Raw genomic sequence first — 21333 nt, forward strand, 5'->3', positions numbered from 1 at the left:
TTCATTTAACCAGGGACAGTCTTGGTGATATATACAATTTTATGGAACAAGAGTGTGTTGTGACTGTGTGACGAAGATACTTCACCTCTGGACCGTGGCAGAGGGAGTGGCATTGAAGGAAAAAGACGGGTGTGCGTGTGTGTGTGTGTGTGTGTGTGTGTGTGTGTGTACGCAAGACACAGGGCTTTGCTTTCACGCCTTGCTAAGCAGTGAAAGAGTATCGGTCACAGAGGGCAAGCCAAAAGACAGAGCGTAAAAGTTGAGGCAAAAGAGACACACAGGGGAAATAAAGAGCATGGAGAGGAGGAAGAGCAGATAGAGAAAGAGTTTTTCTAAAAGCAGCTTCTGTCTTCTGTCCCACCCCCTGAGTGTCTTCCCCTCCTCTCTGCCAGGATGGGAGGGAAAGGAGTGCAGCAGAAGAGACGGAGAAAGAGCTCAGCCATGCTCGCTCTGTAGCGCAGGACCCGGGGATTCCAGGACCTTTGGTAGTTGTGAGCACGCAAACACTCGCACATAAATACGTCTGGGATACAAATCTCTACAAGGCTCAGAGAAGGAGTGAAACAGAAAAAAAAGCTCAGGAAAAGAAACTAAATAACAGCTCTTTTCTGTGGACTATTTGACCATGACGGCACCTGCTCAGGGGAAAGTGGTTCAGAGGGGCTGAGGACTGAAACGGGACGCAGGCAGAGGGAAGCCAGTGATGAAGGTGAGAATGGGATTTAATTACATAATCCATGAAGTTCCCTCATCCTTTTTCTTTTAGGATTATTTTAACTCGGAGAGAGATATTTATAGAGATGCTCTCTCTATTTTTAAACAAATCATTTATAGCTCTGAATTAAAGCCACAGTGTGTTGATGCTGGGAATACCCTGTTCAGGTGTACGCTGTGATGGATTACACTAACACACTATTGCTGGAAAAGTGCAAGAGGATTTAACTTTAAAGGGACTTTGGAATGCTCCGTGTGTTTGTGTTGTTGTTCATGTTGATTTCATAAGTAAGGGAAATACTTGAGGATAAACTAGGGACAGAAAATAGTTTCCATGCTGTGCCTGGGATGTGTGATTTACTTCTACCAGTGGGAGCGAATGATTCAGTCAGTTTTTATTTCTTTTGCAAGCAGTTTTCAGTTGTTTCTGTTACATGCAATGCTAAAGTTATATAATGTGGTCTTATGGGACTTTTATGCAAGTTTCTTATCTTGGCATGGTTAAACAATAGCACATTTTTGTTGACTGTTTAATCTCAAACATTTCTTCATCGTTGTTTTTTACACCTGCTAGGATTGTGTTTCACCTGTTTTTTCTTTATTCTTACTCCCATCCTAATGGATTCTGTTTTTTTCCAACCAGTCTCATTACTTCTGCATTTTCTCCAGTCTTACGAACAGCAGTGGCTTATCCCATGCCACACTGCGCTCCTCTGCCGTCCCACTCCTGCCTCCTTTTTTCATCTTCACCATCTTTTCTTTCGCTATTCACATACCTATATAAAGACTTTCTGTCTGTCCTGCCTTTTGTGCGATACCATGCTTTTTGTTGTTTCTTGTCACTAAGCATCCTCTTGTTTTGTGTGCAAAGGAGTGGGTTTTTGGCTTACACGTGTGTGCTTTGTCAGTCATACAGCAGTCCCCCACTCCACCAGCCCAGATGCGTTTTGCACACTAACCCCTCTATTACCATACCTTGGTGCCTAAACATTAACCCTTTCGTAGGTCTAAAAAGAAACTGTCAAAGTTACTTAAGTGAAATACTTTTGGGTGCTGCTATTTGCACTGCTTTTAATCCATAGAAAAAAAGCCTTCCATAAAGAACATTGTCACGTTTTTCCAAAATGCTATTATGCTGTCATTTGCTGATTTCCCTTTTGAAAAATATTTCCACAACGACATGGCAGTGTGACTGGTTTGACATGTCTCGGAGTCTGTGGAGGGAACAGACAAGACGCCACAGGATTTATTCCACAAACATTTCAACTGAAAAAAATGCTCCCTAGATCAATAGTGGAGCATTTATGTTTATCTTGGTTTTACTTTTCAGGTGCTTCAGTTCACTGCATGTTATTTACATGGTGTAGGTTTCTCAGATTTCTACACATAGTGTGTTTTTGATAGAAGAACTATGCACTCCTTGGTAACTTTATGAGGTACAGCTTGCAGGGCCCAGGTTGGAGCCAGGTTTGCCTTCAGAACTGCTTTAATTCCCTGGGTCAAAAATTCAACAAGGAGTCAGAAACATTCATTAGACATTTTTGATCCATATTGACAAATCTCCATTCAATCACATCCCAAAAGGAGTGCTTTGGAGCCACTGGAGTACCGTGAAATTATTTTCAAGAAATTAGTTGTTGATGATTTGAGCTTTGTGACAAGACACAATATCTTGCTGGAAGTAACCATCGGACAATGGGTACACTGTGGTCTTAAAAGCAACAATACTCAGGTTAGACGAGGCACATTTAAACAGTGCAGCGTTGGTACAAAGGGGTTGTAAGGTACCAAAAAAATACCTCCCACATCATAATACCAACGCAGTCAGTCTAAGTCTCTGGACAGATCCATTCTGAATATTGTAGCTGAAATCGAGACTTGTTAGACGAGGCAGCATTTTTTTCAAACTGTTATTTTCTAACTTCAGTGAGATTGTGAGAGCTGTAGCTTCAGTTTTCTGTTACTAGCTGACATCAGAGGCACCAAATGTTGGAGCCTATTGTTTCAAGATTTGTTCTGCATATATGGTATTCCACTAACTTTGATTCTAACAAGTTGTTGTTTAAGCTACTGTTGTCTTACTATCATCTTGAAACAATCTGTCTAATTTTTGTAAACCTGATATAATTTTGTGTGAAAAATCCGAGTATGTGAGCAATTTCTGAAATCTTAAGACCATTTCTCTATATACCAAATCTAAATCCCCTTTCTTTTCCAGTCTGCTGCTCATTTTATATCAGTAAGTTCTCCTCACCATGGTATCTATCAATTAGTGGCAAAAATTAGCAAGTGGTTAGGTAGGCACAGCACTAGTTTATAAGGAAATGCTCCTCATTATTGGCTGAGAATCTAATGGGGATACCAAAAATGTCAGACATGGCCAAATCTTGTCCTTTTTAAACCTCTTGGCAGAAGTTGGTTGCAAGCCAAGATGATAAGTACAGATAAATACCTGTGTCCTGTGCCCTTTGAAACATTTGCTCTTACTTTTTTTTCTAACACACATACTATTGGGTCTGCCGCAATCAGGTCATTTTAATGAGGTAAATTTATCTTAGTAAACTTTGTCTTATTGAGATACTTACCTACAAGAAAATAATGCCTTAGCTGCATGGTGTGAAATATTTGTTTTTAGTAAACGACACAAACTCATAGGTCCAGGTTTTACCCTATATCTCCCTTTGTGTATGGCAAACACGCTTTAGGTGGCCGGGTTAAAGTCTTGCTCAGTAGAAACAGCTTTGGTGTATCTAACGGGACATGCAGGGGACATTACTTTTATCACATGTACCACATGGTCACATGCTGCGGACACTTTTCCACACAATCCTTTTACGCTGGAGAGCTGCACAGTGGACATTTATTTAACCCAACAATCGTTTGGGTTCAAGGTGGGTCTGCTGATTGCCTGGTGATGAATCGACCACCAAGCTAACTTTACGGTTAAAGTACCTATAGACTGATCCGCTGTCTCACCTTAAAACCCATTAACCCCTAGTTCAACTCTGGCTCTGCAGAAAAGCACATTGACCTGCTTTAACCCTTTGCTCAGGTGGAAAATTGTCCACCAAGTCAGCAGAAACCAGCTAGCATGTGTGCACAACAAGCACAGAAAAGTTTAGAAGATGTAGTTTCTAATCTGATATTGCTAGTCTATAGCTCTATCTTGGTTGTCTGTTTGCATGTTTGCATGGAGTGTCACTTTTCCTTTGTTTGAAATATTAAATGAATGTCTGTGCTCTCTTGAAATATTGACATTTTCACCTATAGCCAGAGGGGACAGACTGCAGAGGAGGTCATCCCTCCATTCAAATAAAAAGCAAAAGGCTGTTAGCATCAAAGTTTTATTAGCTTCTTTTTTAATATTCAGTTTTTGGTTTTCTTTTACTAGCCTTTTGATTTAAAGGAAATGCTTAGCTAATGAACAGCATAATTAGTGCAATTTTTTAGAGAGGACATTAAAGAAGGTTTGGCAGAAATAGTCTTGCGAAGTAGCACTTAAACTTTCTTCACATTTTGTTACATTTCAACCACAAACTTCAGCGTATTTTGTTGCTATAGACCAACACAGAGTACTGCACAACTGTGATGTGGAAGGATAATTAAACATGGTTTAAATTTATTCACTTGTCCCCCATACAAATCCTTAGTGGTGTCCATATCCGTTTAGCCACTAAAGAAAATCAAGTACAACCGATTGTTTGAAGAGGCATATTTTCTGTTCTTATCTGGGATTCTGAAGCTTATTGTTTACATAAGCTACGTTCCAACCTGACTACCTTGTGATTTCCTCTATGCAAAATTGTCTATTTTTTTCTTGTCATATCCTGTAACACTGAAGCAAGCAGTATTTTCAAAGAAGCCACCCAGTTGCACATTTTTTGACTACCTTTCTGCAGGCACTGTGGAAATAAACGACTCATGCCTTAAAGTTGTTATATGATACATGAGGATGGCCTAACCCACTGGATGGATGGTTGGTTGGGCAACAATAGAGTTGAGCCCTGGGTCAGCAAAGACAGTTTTCCAATCCATCACTTTGTTGCAACAAGTAGATAAAATGGTAGGCTATTTCGTGACTGATATTCAAGTGTAACCTTTTTATGTGGGCAGAACTTATCAGACAGGAAGGAACACACATTATGTTTGTGTTACTTGAGTAAATGTAATTTATATAGCAATTTTCACAGCTAAAAATCACAAAGTGCTTCGGAGATAAAACACAATGACACACAGATAAAACATTGCACAACATAAAACATCAAGTAAATTAATTAAAAGCTTTCCTGTACAAAATTGTCTTCAGCAGCCTTCTTAGGGTCAGTGGAGTCAGTACGATGCAAGAAAAGCGGGACCGAGTTCCACCGTGGGGTTACCAGCAAATTCTGACCCCTTGATCTTAGTGCATGGAAAGAAGAACGGGGGTTTCCGTGTGTCAGCAATACATTAGGGGCCTTGACATACTGTAGTAGCACCCTAAAAGTTAAGACCTAAATCTTAAAATTAAATCTAAAGTTTACGGGCAACAAATGAAGAGAAACGAAGCCTAGAGCAATATGCCGTCTTCTGTTGGTGCCTGTTAAAAGTCTTGCTGCAGCATTTTTCATGGGCTGAAAATGATCCAGAGCTGATTTATTTAAACAGGTTCATTCTGTTACAATAACCTAAACATGAAAAGATAAAAACGGGGATAATTATCTCTAGTACAGCTTTTGACATCAGCAGTCTACGTTTTGTGATGTTTCTAAGGTTTTTCCAACTATTTGGAGTGATGTTCAAATGATATTCAACTATCAAAAAGGACAACCAAATGTCTAAAATTTAATCAGAAAAAGTCTAAAAAGCTGATATGTTTTCTGATGTCTGGGATTCTAATGTCTGGAGCTATTATGAGAGATTCAGTTTTCTCCTTGCTTTGCAGAAGAAAGTTGTGGTTTAACCGGTGCTTGATATCTGTCAGGCAAATATCTAAACAAGATCCTTTTTAAAATGTACAAGCTTTGAACGAGCAATATATCTGGATGTCATCAGCATAAACAAGTTGAGAAATATCATTGTTCTGACTAGTAACTTGGCCAGGAAGGAATATGTACAGCCAAAGGAGAGTTGGACCCAGATCAGATCCCTGAGGTACGACACAAGACAGTTTAGCTGAATCTAACATTATCGCATTGTTGCCATTGTCTTTTGTTTTGTTTTGTTTTTTAACATAGGAAACAAATAAGACCAAAAATAAGTTTTAGGTTTTACATTCTATAGCAATGTTGTTCTTCTACTTCTATGCACAGGTACAAACAGACATCCAAGATCTGACCAATATGGACCAAAAATAACAATTTTGAAGTAGTACAGGTTTAAAATACAGCAGAAAGTGATGAAGATTGAATAGTGTTCTCCACATTAAGAAATGCATATTTTTACTTGAGAGCAAGAAGGATTTGAACTCAAGTGTAAAAGTTCAGCAATAGGTTTAAACTCTCTAAACCAACTTTAAAATTTAGGAAGGACATTTACTCCATCTAGGGAGATTTGGGATGAGCTGGATGTTTTATTAAAACAAGTTTTTTTCCCCCCCATGTTACCAATACAATACTTCAAAGGATGTTGCTAATCACTCCATACAAATCGTTGTCTATAGTGATGTCAAAGCCAGATAAGTGTTGCTTTTGGCTGCAAGGTTTATTTCCATAATAGGGCTGCTCTTCTCAGCTGTAAAACGTCTTGGCTAAGAGAGAGGCACTCCAGATATCTGGATCTGGGAGGAAAGGTCGTCACGATATCTGGCATTTGAGAAATTTATGATGCAGTGGATTGATTTTTTTTATGGCCACGTTGCCACAACAAGGTGATGTATAATGTAGTTAGCAATGCAAATTCACAGAAAGAATTGGCAGTGCATAATAAACTTCCTATAACACTGGGCTTATTGTTTCGTCAGCAGGGTTTATTCATTCTCTATATAAACTGCTCATGTTATGATGTTATGTATGCATTTTCTCCTGGTGAAACAGTAAGGATGTTTTTTCAGATATTAAGGCAAAACCATGTTGGTTAATGAAATAAATTTTTTTTGCCTACATATAAAGAAGTTTGTGATTTGCCACTTCACTGAATCCGGAGGAAAGACAATCTGTTTAAAACTTTGCTTCTTCTCATTGTGATTAGATGTGTTTCAGTTTGCACCAAAAATTAATTATTATATTGGTATCATAGAAAAAAAAACAACAACAACAAAAAAAAACAAAGTATTTTTCAATGTTAATTTTAATGCCAACATCTAGAATCTCTGGAAGAAACCTCAGTGTTGCAGTTTCAGGTAGCACAGTGTTTTATTGTTCAGACTGGGTTTCAAGGATAAAACTCGACTTTAAGATCCTTCAGTGTTTGATTCAAAGTTCCTTAAGCAAACATTCAGTGTTATACCTCTATCCCATCAGAATAGAGCTATACAGTCACATTATTTTTAAGTCTGTAAGCATCTTACAATGATCAACTTTAAAGACTTCTATTGGTGTAACAATGTGCTTATAATGCTTCAGATGCTAGACAGTATAGCCTTTACAAAAATAACTCCACCACGTGTGTTAGTGATGAAAGTGCCTTCTACTTACCCTCCACTTTCCTAACCTTTCTTTCTTTCTTTCTTGGTGAATTTGTCACTAGTGGAGAACAATCTATTCATTGCCAGGCTGACCATTAATTACACTCTGAGTTTGTGCAGAGGTTTCTGAATGCATACCCATGCATTAGGGAAAGTGGGCCTGTCCCGTCTCATCACCTTGAGCAGTCATGTGGTGTTGAAGGTGAGGGGGAATCAGTGGGCTTAACGCAAGGCAATAGCAAAATAACGAGATTCCCGACAACTCGTCACACGCTCAAGCAGACACAGCAAACACAAATAGACACGCACACACGCACGCGCACTGGAATTGTTTCAGGAACTCTCTCCAGCTCTACCCTTATGTCCCAGGGGAAAGCTTGAGGGGCTTATGCAGAGGATTTTGCTGTTCTGCAGTGTGCCTGTCAGATAAGGAAGGAGACACCGGTCTGCCTGGTGACACACTGCTGAGCGTGTGCCTTGCTGTATCTCCTCTTGCGTTTTTGCCTCTTTAACCCGCCACTCAAGTACCTGCCACCATCTGCTGCCTCTTGTGATGATACTACACGAATGGACTCAATGGTATGGCATTTTCTTAAACCCTCACATGGAAGCAAGCAAACACTTCCAGAGGTTTTCCCAGAAAATATTCTTGGCACTTCTCTGACAGTGACTGGATAATTTGGCTGTTCTGATGAAAGCTCACTGGAGGATGTCCAACAGACTTATTTGATTTAGCACAACAGTCAGTGAAAGATTAGTAGCTTAGGGTGAAACCATATGCTAAGGTTGCCTTTGTAACTTTTCTTGTTTTAAACCTCTGTGATTGACACCTCTGTCCTATTCTAATTCCATTTTGCCTAAGCAAATGTAAAAAAGACATGTTTGCAAGTAAAGTGATTTAAAACTAGGCTATAATTTGTATAACTTTGTTATGCAACACAAGTCATATATTGTATGCAAATGAGACTATGTAAACATGAGCACAATTAACATTTTTAAAACGCCTAAAACCAAAAGAAGCTTTACCTTACACTTAAGTGAACTCTTTTTTTGCTCCAGCAAGTTTTTAACTGCATATGTTTAACTTCTTTTTTTTATATTATTGTGTTATAAACATACAATCAGATGAAATGTTTTTGGTGGGATTTTCTGTGATAGATCAACACAAACTGCAACATAATAAGATAATATAATAACATAATTTGAAGTGAAAGCAGGCAAAACAAATACTGTGCAGAATTTGCAGAACCGGCTTATGCTGCTGTTATAGCTGCAGTTCTTCTGGGGTGTTTCTCCACCAGGTTGGTAGACTAGAGACTCAGATTTATACCAGTTCTTCTCTGTAAAACATCTCAAGTTCAGATTAAAATGACTTTGTCTGCGAAAATCAGTTTTCAAGTCTTTCCAAAGAATCTCAAATGGATGTATCCGGACACTTCAACCTGACCATTTAACTGGTGAATATACTTTGATATTTAACGTGTAGCTCTCGACTTTCTGTCATATTATTAAAATTTTTTAAATGTTGTTAACCAGTGTTCTCCAAAAAAGACTTCTAAGATCTTCCCACACTGAGATTAGATTTCACACAGGTGGACTCTACTTTGTAAAATCAGAAATTTCTGACGGTTACTGATTGCGCTGGATTTTACTCAAGGGTACCTGAGTGAAGGGGCTAAATACAAGTGGATGTCACACATTTTGGATTTAAAGTTACAAATGACTTTGAAAACCATGTAAATACATTTCTTTCCTGTTCTTGCTGATGTTCTACTTAGTATTATTCTATCATGTAAAATTGCAGTGACAAATTCAAGAGATAGGTTGTAACAGGACAAAATGTAAAAAGAGTTAAAGGGAGCACAACTGCTGTTGCAGGGCACTGTGCATCCGAAGATGATGTCTTTGTTTGCATTTGTTTTTTTTCTATCTCCTAAATTTGCAGATGTTAATGTTAACAACACACAAAGCCAATTCATGCTTCCTCTGACTCCCTTCCCCTTTTTTTTGGCTTCCTCTCTTTTCCCCCCCACCTGTAATCCCGCTTACTGCTGCCCTCCAGCTGCTCTGTATTACAGGAAGACTGTTAAAGAAATTAAAGGACAGCAGAATTTGCAATGGTTTGTTCACTATTTTTCCTGGGATTTTCAACATTTTTCACAACTAACACCATATTTTAAAGGGAGTTTTTGGCGGAGTCCAGTCTATGTTTCCAGCTGTGATTTGACGTATCGATCTGGTAGAGAAGTGGCTCTGTGCCAGAGCACCCAGCCTCTCACCATCCTTATTCGATGCTCAGTTTAATCCTGCAGCACAGCTGCTGCCACACCTTCCCCATCATCACTTCAACCCTCTTTTTCATCGCTCTTTTTTTTATGTCTCTAGTGAATTTGCCAGCCCATCCATATTAATGCAAGGGTATCATGTGTTACATGTATGATACTCTGACCGTCAAGCATCGTTTACAGTTAACCGCCATTTTATTTGATGGCCATTTAAGCACAAACTGAATCAGCACTCATAAATTAAAATAGACAAATCTTTTCAACATGTGTAATTGCACATTTTATTTTATTTCAGTTATTATTATTTTTTTTTTATATCCCCCAACCTTTGGCCTTGTCCTGTCTCATCTCGTCCCCATATCACCCATTCACGCCCACCAACACCCTCTTTATCAGCACCATCCCCCAGCCTCTGCTCCGTCCTCTTGGCAGATCCTCCAGGCAGGCTAATTGACTCAGTCCCAGGAGGAGGGGGATCATGCCACATTTCTAATTTGGCTTCTCCTTTCCCAGATAAAAGCTATATCCTCCCATCCTTCAACCCTTTCTTTTTGTTGAAATCTCCCTGATGTATCATTTTTGTCTTTATTCCTACAACGTAATTGCAATTCTTTGGATTCAATCAAAAAAATAGTGCGCAAACCATGGATTTATTTCTGTTTCTTTAAACCTATTTTTTTTTAACCTTGCTATAAACACAACAGTCAACCCCGACGGGGTGGTGTGTGGTGTAGAGGTAGTGCGGCCTCCCCACATAATGAGGCCATTAGTCTTCGACGTGGCCGTCCGGGTGCCATTTCCAACTCTGGGACCTTTGCTGCATGTACTGTATTCTTCCTTTCTCTCTCCACCCATTTCAAACAGGATCTACTGTAAATAAAGGCCTCTAGTGCCAGAAAAACCTTAAAAAAACAAACAACAACAAAAAACAGTCAATCCCAAATCCAGACATTACAGACAAATAAATGTATGAAAAGCCCCCTTACACTCAGACACACACGCACACAGAGCTCAGCAACCCGCCTTCGCTCACCATGGGGTTCAACTTCAAAAAGTCTAAATCTTCAAATACACCTCAGACGTAACCGAGTGCATCTCTTGGTCTTTCCCAGCATGTGTTCATGTGTATAAACTGAGCACTATCTTTGTTCAGACATTCACCCTGTTACACACCCACAACCAGACATCCAGGCAGAGAGATTTTGTTTCAGAAATAACTAAAAATACTCAGTTTGAATACTTTACAAAATGATTATTGTATGTTACTTGTTCCCACTGTGTGTGCTACTAAATCAAAAAGGTGAGCACAATTTCAGGTGTAAAGAATGTTTACTCCAAAGATACGACACAAACCCTATCCGAGTTAAAGCGATCAGAAGGTTTCCACACATAACAGGAGCAGAGTTCAATGGCATCTTGACAATATTTGAAGGAAAAATATTTGATATGTTATCCCCAAAATGGGATTCTCAGATGGAGAGACAGGTATTTTAGTTGGAGCGCAGATATATCTGGTTTTGTGGAAAAGATATTGAACTTGTGCAGTGTGGCTTGAGGGGCAGATTATAGAAAATGTTTGGTCTCCGATTAATAACCGATTTAAGGAATATTTAATAGTTGTTTACTTATTTGTTTTGGGTTCAGATTTTCATTTTTTATTTGGAGTTGGAATCAACAAAGTTTTTGTACCCAACTAAATACATGTTGTCATGTTACCACCCAAATCGTCACTGTATTTTATAACAAGACAAATAGTCAGATATAGGAGCCTAGATCATATACCCTTATCCTCCTAAGATCTAATTTAATACATTTAGAAACGCTGATCTTTTAAAGTCTGCTGCACACAGGAGTGATTGGCGTGTGCAATACAAACCGGGCTAATATACTTTATTGCTTGACCACCTCACTCAAGGCAGTTAATTTTAAATGCTGGTGCACTTTGCACATCTTTTAAAACCTTTTGCACATTACTATTTTTCACATTGTAGATTGCGTGCTGAATAATCTTACTATCTTTCTTTTTCTACTTGGCAGTTTCGGGGTCTTTAGCCACCAAATTTTGTTTCTATATGCCTCTGAATTCTTAAATAAATAATTCGCACATGTTTCTGTCTCATTTAATCAATTTATTATATTGCTTATTGTTTAGTTTGAAATATTAGTTTCCCCCTTTCATGGCATTAAACAAATTCACAATGATTGTCTAAGTAAATTTATGAGTTTTGACTGTATCAGTGCAATAAATGTCTAATTGAAATAGCCTTTTTGCCAATTCACTTTAGTTTATCTTTCTCGTCATATTTCATATAAAACTTGTTTTTGTGTACATACCTGTTTATTTATAATCAAAAATAAGCACTTATAAATCGAAGAAAGAAAATCTCCAACATACGCACATGCATATCGGTTTGTGCATTTTCACACATATATGTGAGATGGGTCCATAAAGTCTGCTTGACAGATAGCTTGGATCTTAAATGTGACTGCTTAGAGTTGTAAAAGCCAGAGTTGCACAGAAGGATGAATAGAAAATAATGGAACAGCAGATGAGTTTTGAATGTAAAGTTGAGAGATAGATGTGTTGGGTTTTTTTTTTAAACCAGTGATGGATTAGAGTGAAAGTTGTTACAGCAGGATGTCTGCATAAGAAGTAATGTCCATGAATAGCGGTGTGATTGCATGTATACAGAAAAAAAGAAGGTCGTGGGTTGCTTTCTTTTGTTTACAGTGGAACCTGTTTAGGTCTTTTCTTTCTGTTGTCTAAATTTTAGCTGTGAGTTGTTATCTACATGTGCCTAGTATGTTATATGTGTGCACAGTCCGGACTTTCTCCCATTCACTTGGATTCCTCTGGTAGAATTTCAGTCAGCAAACAGAAAAAGTTGTGAAAGATGAAAGATTTTCTGCAGGGTTTTAGAATTGTAGTCTGCCTGTAGTTGCAGAAATGGCAACAGAGGAACGAAGCCGTTCAGTCCATGTTGGGAACGCTTTCAAATACTGAGTTAACATTGACAGCACTTCACTCTTTGCAGTGGAGAATGGTTGTTTACAGTGCAGGAAATTTCTGATAAACTTCATAGTGTCAAACGTATTACATACGTCTTGGGTAAAATTGAAAACTTGAACAGAGTTCTTGCCTCCAGCAAGCAATCGTTTCTCAATGGCCAAGGGTCCAGACTCTCTGTATGAAGAAATGTGTAGAATAAGGGTCTGGTTCTTATTAGGCTTCTTTTAGATGCATGAGTTAGCATTGCCAACTCTTAATATATACATTTTGGTTGTATTTGAGTTTTGAGTCATTTTTGAATGATTGTGAAATGTGGCATAAAATGATTTTGCAATTGTCCAACGTTGGGACCAGAGTGTACGCTGAGCTAATTGAACGAGTGACGTTTGAAAGTGAATGAAAAAGACAAAATGTTTGCCAAAACCCATGCTTATTTTCTTTGTATCCCAATAAAAAAAAGGTGAGAAGTGAACATAAAATCAACCAAATACACTGTCCAAAAGCTGTATGAGCAGTCCAGCAGGGCTGCAGTGAAGAAGTAGGGTTTAATAGCATGCTTTAACTACACGCAATAGAGAAAAAAAATATAAAAATGTCAATCATTTTTATTACACAAGCTTGAGAGACTTCAGTGAGAGCCCATGAGCGGCGGGGTGTAAAAATTAATCCACGTCCGTCACACGCTGTGTTTTGATGTCTCAGTGGGATGGCTGTGAGGTCCTGAAATCCATCCTCAGTGTGAACTCAGAGGATTCTGTTAAGTTCTCAGTTACTCACTGCTACGTTGAGATAATTTCAACTTGAAATGACATTGTAAAGAAGGGACAATTCTTACTGGAATTACATTAAAACTGAAATGTCTCTGTTTACTAAAACTTTTCTCTTATTATCAAATAAAAGAAGCATTGCACGCTAAGTTTTAAACTATACAGGGACTGTCAGTAAATTTGAAAATGTGTTTGGATGAGACTTGGAGAAGACCATAGAGTCAAAATTGTAGAGAAAAACTAATATAGGCCATACATTTTAATCATAATGTAACCAATAATCCAGAAAGCAGATGATAAAAGTTCCAAAACAGACAGATGCAGGTCAACAGACAGCAACTCTGTATTTACTTTCTGGCCTCTCGTCCTCGTTGCTCTCCTTTCCATCCAGACATGAAATAGTCATTAGGTGTAGAGGTAATTCAGCCCAGCCGTCTTTGCACATTAGCTAATGTACATCAGAAAACGTCAGAGGCCTGCAGGTCTGTCTGCGCGCGTTTGATGTGTGTGCATGTATATACAGTATCTGGAACCTTCCACATGCAGGTCTACGTCTGTCAACGTTCAGAAGAGGGTGCATCTGCCGGGTCGAGAGCTTGGGAGGTCGGTGTGTGTTTTTACGTCAGACAGTTCGCATGACATGGTTTTCTGTTCCATGGTCGACAGGTGCTAAATAATAAAAGCAACCAGTAGAAGCAGGGGAGCAGACAAGGCAGAGGTACATGGAAAAAGAAACAGGCAGGAATAGCAGGAAGCGACAGGAAGAGGAAAGAACCAAGAGATAAAGAAGAGACGAAACAGAACAACTGTTTATCTGTTGAACTTCAAAACTCTAAATCATGACATTTTCCACTGAAGAAAGAAATTCTGTGTGTTTTTTAGGTTATTTAACCATAAAAACGTCACTATTTGTGAGTTGTGCTAAGCAGGATCACAGCTGTCACAAAATGCAGGGAAGGTATGAAGGACTGGAAGAAGGAATGTTGACTGCAGCTTTATGCCGTTATTGCATGAACGAGTAGCAAAGAGAGAGATTCAGTTGTAGGGGCGACGATCCAAAGAGAGACAGACACAAGGTGACATTTGATTTCAGGTTTCTGTCTCTGTCGTCTTCGTGCCTGCATTCCAGATTATGTGTGGATGCATCTGATGCAGATATGCACCTTTAGCTTTTTTTTTTTTTTTTCAAGCTGCATGCCAGAACCCCATCTCAAATCTAAGAGCAGATGTCAAAAACATTAAAACTGCATCTGATGAAATGAGTTCTGCTCAGCATCCTGCAGGGACGGTAATGACACTGTGTCAACTGTGAGTGTCAGCTATCTGCCAGTGTTGCATTTCAGTGATTCGACCAGTTCTGAACAAGCCCTGCTGAGACGCCCTCTTTGGAAACTCTATATGTGGTACACACAGAGAGACACACACCTGAGCAGGATGAAGCTCACCCCAAGGGCAGCTTTGTCTGGGACAAACGTGAACACAGGAGGCAGCAGAGATAATCCACAAAAAGAGCTCCTTTTTAAAAAAAATCTTTTCTTCTTTTTCTTAGTAGCTTCCTCACATTCAGGCACTCTGAGACTTTTCGAAAGGTGCAAATGAAAAACACAACCTGGACTCATTAATATAAATGTATGTGCTTTTGATTAAAAACATTTGGAATGACATAATGGCAGCACTCCTCAAACAGCCATTGCACATTAATCCAATTATTACCTACACCTGCTTATACTTGCAGGATTGCAGGAGAGCTGGTGCCTCTTTCCTGCAGTTTTTGCTTGATAAAACTAATTACTTATTTTGGCATTGAATTACAAGGGCCGTAGCAATGTCATGGTGGGAATATATATTTTTAAATATCGTCATTTAAATATTTTGAATACCTTGATATCAGTAACTGTCCCACTCCTACTTAGTGAATGGTGTGTACAGACATTTTAGTGGGGAAGTGCTCAAGTATATAAAAAAAGGCACCTTCTGCGGCACATCCAACCGCTGACTGCTTTATTAGTGTGAGTTTTGTTAAAGACCACATGCTACACTGTGAAAAAAACAAAACAAAAGATTTCAGAAGGGCACTTTTTTTTTGTCCAGAGGAAAAAGGGCTGGTGCTCTAGCATCTCCTAGTGTCAACCTGTGCATACTGCACGTTGGTAGAACCAAAATGACTTGATTATTTAGTTATCTTTTTAAAATTAATTCTAAAAGTGAATATATATCAGCAAGTGTTTGTTCTTTTGTTTCTCTTCATTTTAATGATTATGGCTTACAACTAATGAAAATGTCAAATTCCTTTTTATCACAGAATTGGAATACATGACATTGTACCGCTAAAGAAATTGGTGTAGCAGCAAAGGGATGCAATAGTCATTTTATAGCCTGGAGTGCCATATGAAATGAATAGAATATTAACATAAAGCTGAGTGGGAAAAAGTGGCACAACAGACTTGTGAGGATCATTCTGCGGTCTGTGATGATTGTATTTCATGATTTCATGCCATCTGCTGGTGTTGATCCACTGTGTGTCTCAAGTCCAAACTCAACACAGGAATTTACAAGAAAACTCCGAGAGCACGTCATGCTTCTTTCTGTTTACAAACTTTGTGGAGATGTTTTTTTTTTTTTTAAATTATTTTCAAACAGGACTTGGTATCTGCCCACAGTTCCAAAACTGCCAATACCTGTTTTACTGACCATGTTACTGGGCAGAAAACTCATCTGATTTCAGTACCACGGAGAATCAATATGAACAACATTAATCGTTAAACTAAGACATACCAGTTCTTCTTTATCCGGGCGCATGAATAATCATACGTACTTATGGGTAAAACTAAAAATATATGTACTATGGAGTAATTTTTCAGCCCCACATGTGGAATATGTTGGAGGTTGGTAATTGAGCACTCTGAAGGCAGAATGACTGGTATGCGTATGTATTGACAGTGTGTGTGTTTCACCATGGCTGAGTAGGCTGAGCACTGAGGCGGGTGGAGTTTGGACAATTAAAAGAATTCCTGACTGGATTCTTTGTCTCATGAAAAACTCCCATATGTATCAACAGTGGCTCAAAACACAGGGAGCGAGTGCAGAAGAGACACTTGATATCCTCTAATCCGTTCCCATGTGTCTGAATCATTTCACTCTGACAGAGCCACACACGGTGAAGCGTATTACCTTCCCACTCGCTACAGAGTGCAATTAGGGGTTTTCCTTTTTTTTTTTTTTTATTACATTTGTTGTTATTTAAAGCCCCATACGTCTGTAAATGTTTATCTTCCAAACTCACTCAAAGGCTCCCTTCAGCTCTCATTAGCGGAAGAGGCGACTTGATCATTAAACACAAGCTCATCCGGACACAGCGCATTCCTAAAGTGCTGACTTCCAACACGGTGGTGTTGCTGAATCTCATTAATGTTGCATTGCGGCATGGGCATTCCTGCATGCAGCACTGAGCTACGCGTATTTTTTTTGTCTAATTTCACAAAACCAAGCCTCCAATCTTCTTATACCATAACTACTTCTATGCCATAAGACTTCAAACATGTTGACACTTATGGAAATGAAGTGAGCTGAGTATAAGGGGATTTGCTACCAATCCCATCTGTCATCTTCCTAAGTAGTCTCAAATCCCAGCTCATACTGTTAGATTATTTACAGGCAATCAGAGCATAATGAGCTGCTGTATGACTAAAGCCAGTCGCAGGTATTGACTTTACTTTTAGCTCTTCAAAATAACTCTGGATAGAATCTTTCTGCCTTTGAGTAATTGTGTGGAGAAAAGCAGACAGGTGTGGAGCTTCGCTCCAGTGTATGACGGCGGTGTGTTTCTTAGTTACAGTATAAAAGATGTCAACAGGAAAGACAAAAAATACTGTTTGTTTCACCAACAACAGCTTGAGCAAAACATCACATTTCCTGGTTAAATTCAATGATTTCCTCCAAAAAGCTGTGCAGCTGAAGTCTTTTACTGACAGATTACTGAATTTGGTTAATTCTCTTATGTGCCTGCTCCAAACTGCTTGAGGTCGTGGGTTGTATGCATGCGGTGCAACTTCTTAGAGAGGAATCACATTTTAGACATGCTGTCACCATTTAAAAATAGAGGATTCAGAGCTTTTTAAAAAAAATTGGTAAGCTATTTAAACTGTCATCTTATTAAGGCTTTTCATATTTAAAGTGACTGGTTCTACTGAAATATTGACTTCTTAAGCTGCTTCAAACTCACTGTTGTTGCTGGTAATTCAGGAGATGTAAGATTTGCTGGTTGTGGCAAGTTAGTGTCTGCTTGTTGGTAATAACATTTTTTGCTTGGTAATTTTGTAACATTTTGTCCTGCCAAACAATTTTCTCAAAGGAAAAGAAATACTAAAATATTATTTTGAATAATTGAGTAATTTCAACTTTGGGAAGTGTGGACAGAAGATAGTTATATGTATATTTATAACTTCTCCATAGAGTTTGTCAGCAGAAGGAAGCATGAAATGCTCGGACCCACACTAGCAGATGACATGAACTCATCTAATCAAATCATCACAGACTGTGGAATAATTCAATTTAATTCAGTTATTGAATGACACAAAACTTGTTGTGAATTGAAACACAAAATAAACAGTTTATATATTAAAATACACATTAATTTCACTCAGTTTAACATTCATTTTAAGATTGAATTGGCATTAAATTCTCTGTCTTTTACAGCATATACAAAGCCCTGGAATAAATAACAATATTATTAAAAAGTCAATTTATTTCAGGAACTCTATCACTAAGTATAATTATACACAGCTGGATATTTAAAAGCTATATTTCTGTTAATGATGATGATTTTCTGTTTTCAAGTAACGCCACGACATTTAAAAAATTTTTTAAAACAGATATGTAGCCTTTAAAGAAAAATATGTTTAATGCCTGCTTAAATGTAAATTTTCAAAAGGTGCTTTTAATTTGACAAATAAGCCTCACCGGAAAATTTATTCAAATTGATCAAATATAACTACTGCTGCTTGCTTTTTGAGGTTTGTCAAAACCAGCTCTTGACAGAAAGCTACCCCATAGCATTATGCTGATGGATAATAAATACATTTTTACCAACTGATTGTTGGTGAAAATTAGTTTCAACCTCCACATTGAAAAAACGAGGCAGACGTTTGCTCCTTTCCTCCACCTGCCTCTTGCTTTTACCAACTAAGTTATCTGCTGCGAGGATTTAAACCGGAAGGGTTAAAGAAACAGATAGCCTTGCCAATGCAACATCTCTCTTGCATACATTATTAAACCCTCTCATCTGTAACACCATGTTCTTTGGCTGTTTCATTGCTCTTGGTGGATCATGTCAAGTTGGATATTTTCTAGTATTTGCTCGGCAGCATCCGCCTCACCCCGATTCAGAAACTCTAAGCTGGCAGACTCAACTGGTTAATTAGCTGATTAGCCTCATGAACACCCAAATCAAAGAGCCAATTAGCCTGGGATACACGCAGTTCGACACAGCCAATTAGAGGAGGCCGTCAGTCTGAACTCATTAGGTATGAACTCACAAAGTGTGCTGATTAATGAGGAGGCACAACTCAAAGGAACAGCAGAGCAGAGCTCCGAAATAACGCCGACTCCTTTAGATTCCTGCTGTTTTGGTCACACTTCAAATTTATTTAACGATCTGAAACATGTATAACAAATTGTGAAATAGATTTAAAAACACAGCTAGGGCAGAGGCAGAATGTGACAACCTTATTTATTGAGGGGAAAAAAGCCACCCAAGCAAACTTGATCCAGTGTGAAACGTCATTGTGCTCTGGTAAACAGTGAATTAACTTTAATTAACCAGATTTTTGGCTCCACTTGTAACAACCAGACAGACATTTAACATTCAGAGATTATTTAAAGCTGGGCGTCGGCTGGTGAGACAACTTTAAGACCTATTGAGACTTTATATACTAAACAAAACTTTAAACATTTGAAATAAAAAAAAGTCAAGAACTAACAAGATTGTAGACAACTAGATAAACAGAAGTTATAAGCTTTGAGGAATTGGAGTGGGTTTTAAATTCGTCTTTACAACGTTTCTAAAGGGTCTCAGCCCCTTCACTTGTGACTTTGTCCCTATTTTCTCAATAAACTACTAATTCTACTAGAACATCCTCCATAAAAGATTAAGCCATGCAATTCCCCTGCACTATCCCCTACACAGTCAACTCTCTGTGTTAGATCAGTGTTTTTGTTACTTTTCTGGTTAACGCGATAGTAATGTTTGTGCAACGTGTGTAAATGTTGTATGTCAATACGTGGTGAAGTAGTGGTTGTGTGTGTTTGCCTGTGTTTCTTTTTGTGTATTTGTTCATTACTCTTATTCTCATTCTGATCTGTTCCTAAGCTGCTTATTTTCTCTTGAGGGACAGCAGATGTGAATTAGCTATAACCTGATGTCCTACATCATGTCCCACTGCAAAAGTAGATTTTTGGAGCGTTAAAAGGTGACATGATTTCCTTCAATAAATCAATTTATAGCTTGAAAACGGCTTTTTGTGTATTTACTCTGATTATCTTTGTCTTGTAATAATGATGTTTGATGTAGTTAAATAAAGTAGTTAAATGCATCAAAAACATCAAACAAAGTCAAGATAAATCTAAACGGGGGGATATATTGTTTAATGAGACTATAGTTTGCTCCCACTTTCTTTGCTTGATGTGTTTGCACAGGAGCCAGAAACTTCACTGGAAAAAAACTGAACAAATGATAGTGCAATACTTTCTTATGCCTCGTTTGTTTTTTCATTGCTAAATCTGCTTAAAGGTAAGCAAATCCTTTTAAAACGTCTCTATCCTTAAGACTGTGAATATCGTCTTGGTTCAACACTTCTGGGCCTTTCAAGAGTGAAACTGTATTTAAATGCCCCAAAAAGCAAGTTCCAAATGCTTTATAAAGTTATATGTGTTGGACCACAAGACTGCTTGTTCTGCACTGGTAATCACTGCGGTTCAGAGTTTTTGGACTGGAACACATGAATACTTGGGTAAAACTTGACTCCTCTCAGTTCCTCTTTTGTACTCTGTCTTCTACACTAAGCAGAATCATGAGGAGGCCACCAGGGCCATTCAGCCACATCGCGTTCTGTTGTGGTTTCCTCTGTCGTTGGAACTGCAGTCCCAGAGGAAGCATTGATCTGGCAGTGTTGCTAGAGCAAAGCAAAACACAAACAAACAAAATAAATTGGAAAATAACAAGGGATTTTCTTAACGGTGGTTTGTATTGTAGGGTCTCACGTGTCAGCAAGACTGCAGTTGTTTCGCCCGTGTTTTTGCAAAAGTTCTCATTACGCTTGAACTACTTTATGTTTTTTTTTTCTTTTCCTGAATAGAACCAAGACCAACACAAAATTGAAGGAAAAGGACATGGGATGCAGTTTTCTTTTCTAGACAGGAACCTGAATAGTGTGGTGTGCACATGTAATTAGCAACCTGAATCTATACTTTATTAAATGACCTTTTATTGAAAAAACAGCTGCAACTTTGTTGAAGAAAGTATGCACGAGCATAGAGAATAAGTTCTTCTCTTTTTTTAAAATAACTTTTATAATATTTATATTTAATATTTAAACGGTCATCAGTGACCGTTTAAATATTTCCACTGTTGCTCTGCCTCTAGGTTTTGAGTCATTGTCCTACTCTAAGGTGAACTGAGTCCTTTGAATCCTCTCAGATGTTTTCTTTTAGGATTGCTATGGATTTAAATTCAGTCTTTGCCCACAGTGACTCTGACCAACTTCACCACTATATTTAATTGTGAAGGATAGTGTGTGTGTTGTGTGTGGGTGTAGGGGTGTGTGTGTGTAGGTCTAAAAGTAAATGTAGAGCCTTCTTGAACATGTTCCTACATCATGTCCTACTGCAAAAGTAGATTTTAAGTGGTTTACTTTCAACACAGGATTCATTTTTTCTGTCTTCCATGAAGTCTAGATTCCT

The 21333-nt window shown here is 38.3% G+C and overlaps 1 protein-coding gene across 1 annotated transcript in view; it reads left to right on the forward strand.

Annotated features, from left to right (window-relative positions):
* Positions 1 to 258: 258 nt before the first annotated feature.
* Positions 259 to 21333, forward strand: part of sema3b (sema domain, immunoglobulin domain (Ig), short basic domain, secreted, (semaphorin) 3B) — an 81527-nt gene continuing 60452 nt past the window's right edge. Inside the window, exon 1 of the mRNA XM_028014692.1 lies at positions 259 to 709. The gene's annotated coding sequence lies outside the window, so the exon portion shown is untranslated. The remainder of the gene's footprint in view (positions 710 to 21333) is intronic.

This window comes from Xiphophorus couchianus, chromosome 1 (genome assembly GCF_001444195.1).
Source record: "Xiphophorus couchianus chromosome 1, X_couchianus-1.0, whole genome shotgun sequence".
Taxonomy (NCBI): Eukaryota; Metazoa; Chordata; class Actinopteri; order Cyprinodontiformes; family Poeciliidae; genus Xiphophorus; species Xiphophorus couchianus.